Raw genomic sequence first — 3,554 nt, 5'->3', positions numbered from 1 at the left:
TGGTCATAAAGTACATCAAAATGATCAGTTAAAAGACAGTATGTTAGGACTTTTGTATTATGGAAACATATTTGATTTTATACACACACAGAGGGTAAGTAAAAAAAAAAAAAAAAAAGCTAGTATAGTATAGTTCTACTTTATACAAGCACAAGTTCATTCCAAATAAAACGTGTTTAAACATGTTTCTGCAATCAGTGTATGACTTCATACAAGTTCTCAAGTTCTCTCAGTAATGTACTTTCTTGTTAGGGTACCTTCAAAAAAAAAGATGTGTTGCAGAATGCTTCCCTAGATTAAAGGTTTTTTCATGCTAAGTAAGAATAATGAAGCAAGAGAACAGGCTGATCACGCAAGCAAGAAATGTATTAGTAGACGTAAAAGTACCTTAATAAAGGAAGATGTGATAAGCTTTTGGAGCAACACAGCACACATGTTATATAAGCAAATTTTCAACGGGGCCATTAAACTTTTTACTTTGATAATGATAGAAAATGAGGAACAAAGAAACTGGACAGTTCTTCCTGGAAGTTGCCCAGTCCCGGGGTGGGGGCGGGGGTGGGGGGTTATGGTAAATGGATGCATGTGCAGCCATTTTGCATGATGTATTTTCCTTTTCTTTCCTTTTGAAAGGAATTCTTGAACGATAATTTAAGTATCTTTTACAACGCATTAACCAAAAAAGAGTTGCCACAACCTTCTGAGCTGACTTCTCAGCCTTGAATTTTGCTGGCCAAGAAGATCCCCTTAGAAGTCACCATTTTGATTGGACTTTGAGCATGATGGGAGTCAATGGAAATCATTGGGTGAATAAATTAACTAAAATAAGGAACACAGAGGGAAAACAGCATGGCCAGTGTGTCTGCTAGAACAAAGTTAACATATGAAACTGCCCTAGATATAGAGACTCTCCCAGGTGGAGAGACTGTCTCACAAAACCTCCTGCCCACATCCTGGAGCCCACGTCTTGGAATGTTGTAGTCATGTCCATTGTCCCCATGTAAAACCTCCTTAAAATTGTCTTTCAGAAACTCATGAGGCCAGAGCAAACTTTAATCTGATCCAGAACATGCATAGAACCTCAAAACTTGACTAAGATATAACCTTCCAATGGGACACTGTTAAATAAACCCCATAATGAGTGATGATAAGAATTCCAGAAGCCTTGACAACAGAGTTTTTTGAGCTGCAGTTTTGCATTTTCTTATGTTTATAAGGAGATTTTATATTTTAAAATTTAGAAGATGTTGAGATGTTTGCTTACAATTTTAATATTAATTTCTAGTTCTATTACATTGTAGTCATATAATATAGTCAATAATAGTTGTACATTTTTAATTGATGTTTTCCTCTATGACCTATATTAATTTAGGTAATATCTGAACATGATCAATGCACACCTGAAAAGTAAGTGTAGAATTACCTCTACCATTAATCATTTTATTTTTTAATTTTTGTTGAGTGCTGTCAAGTCAGTTCCACCCCACAGCAACCCTGTAGAGGGTTTCCAAGGAGCAGCTGTTGAGCTCAAACCACCAAACTTGTGATTTAAACCAACTTTGCAGTCCAACACATTAACCCACAGTGCCACTTAATATATTAGAGCTAAGGCATTTTCTTTGATTTACTTATAATTCTAATAGTTTTGCTTTATACTTTTTGATGCTATGTCATTTGGTATATCTTTATTACAGTTTTGTTTATATTATGAATATACTTAGCAGTAAAACATTCATGTTTTAAAATGCATTTTGCATGTATCTAAATACATGTAAAAAACACACTTTTTTTTTTTTTTTTTTTTTTAAACCATTACTCGTCTGTCAGATTGTGGTACTGTGGTGGCTTTTCTGTTGCTGTGATGCAGGAATTTTAAATGCCAGCAAGGTCACCATGATGAATAGCTCTTAGTGGTGATTACAGACTAGGAAAAAGGAGAGGCAGCTTATTTCTGAATGGTTGGTCACTGAAAACCTTATGAATAGGAACCACGCTCAGAGCCTTCACTTGTGAAGACCTGTTCTGCTTCAACAACATTAACTTGGATCCACTGACAGAAACTTATGGAATTCCTTTCTACTTGCAGTACCTTGCCCACTGGCCAGAGTATTTCATCATTGCAGAAGCCACTGGTGGAGAAAGCAGCAGGCTCAGTGGCAAGGGAGGAATGGCATGGACATGCCACAGCTCTGTCTATTGCCCCAGAACACTGATGTCTCGATTTGGCTGCTAAACTTATGGAGTTGTTAGAAGAGATTTCAGAAAGAAAGGGCAGCTTTTTGGTTGACCTCTACATAAAAGTATCTAACCTAGATGCAGTCAACATATACAAGCAGTTGTGCTACAGTGTTTACAGGACGGTCATAGAGTTCTATTCAGTCAGTAACGGAAAGCCTGATGAAGATGCTTATGCTATGAGGAAAGCACTTTCCAGGGATACAGAGAAGAAATCCGTCATACCGTTACCTCATCCCGTGAGGCCTGAAGACATTGAATAGCCCCGGGAAGTGGTTGTTAAGCAGATGCTCCAGAGAATCTATGGACAATATTATTTTCATTGGATGATCTTAGAACTCTATTAGGAGGAAAATAATCATTTAGCTCTTACAGACAAGAAAATAATTCTGGTTATAAACTTATTCTAAACCTCATTATTTCCATTTAGCAACATTTTACTTACTAAAGTTGTTTAAAGGTATCCTGGTGGTATAATGGTTAAGCACTGGACTGCTAACTGAAAGGTCAGTGAATCAAACCCGCCAGCAACTACCATAAAGATTACAGCTTAGGAAACTCTACAGGACAGCTCCACTCCATCATATAGGGCAGCTGTGAGTCAGAAGTCACTCTATGGCACAAAATGAAGCTGTTCAATGTTGTAAAATTCAGTCAAGAAGGCAGCTAGGTCAAAAAACATTTCATCACCATGGTTCATAATATACCCTAAATGCTGGGGAAAAACTTGCTCCAAGTTCTTCCTAAATTCTATGCCTGAGAATCACTGCTTCATATGGATATTTTTTTATTTTATATTCAACTGTTAAATTAAAGCTTTAAAAGCACATATTAATGTATAAATCTAAGCTGTATAATAAAATACACTGCTAAATTTTTAAAAATTACCTTATCAGTAGGAACAGAACATTGCCAGATATAGTGCTGAAAGATGGAAACTGTATGAATAGTAGTGGAACATTGTCAAATATGGGGTTAAAAATGAGTGGCATGACATCAATAGCATCATATGTGAAGAAAGCAAAAGGTCATTAAAAATACAGGAAAGATCAAAATGGATGTACGAAGAAACTCTAAAATCTGCTCTGGAGTGTAGTGTAAAATGAATGAAGAGGTTAAAGAGCTGAATAGAAATTTTAAAATGGCAACTCGAGAAGACAAAATCAGGAATTACAATGAAATGTGCAAAGGACCACACTCACTATTTCTGAAGCTGAAAGAACTAAAGAAAAAAAAAAAAAATCAAGCCTTGACTTACAATACTGAAGACATCAAAGAGCAAAATATTGAATGCAGAAAGCATTAAAAGAAGATTCCAA

At 36.0% G+C, this 3,554-nt stretch overlaps 1 pseudogene; it reads left to right on the top strand.

Annotated features, from left to right (window-relative positions):
- Positions 1-1,385: 1,385 nt before the first annotated feature.
- Positions 1,386-2,498, top strand: LOC102811391 (annotated as a pseudogene).
- The last annotated feature ends 1,056 nt before the right edge of the window (positions 2,499-3,554 follow it).

The sequence above is a fragment of the Chrysochloris asiatica genome, unplaced genomic scaffold (genome assembly GCF_000296735.1).
Source record: "Chrysochloris asiatica unplaced genomic scaffold, ChrAsi1.0 scaffold00084, whole genome shotgun sequence".
NCBI classification, from domain to species: Eukaryota; Metazoa; Chordata; class Mammalia; order Afrosoricida; family Chrysochloridae; genus Chrysochloris; species Chrysochloris asiatica.
The sequence above is the reverse complement of the archived record's forward strand: the minus strand, read 5'-3'. Positions and strand labels throughout refer to the sequence as shown.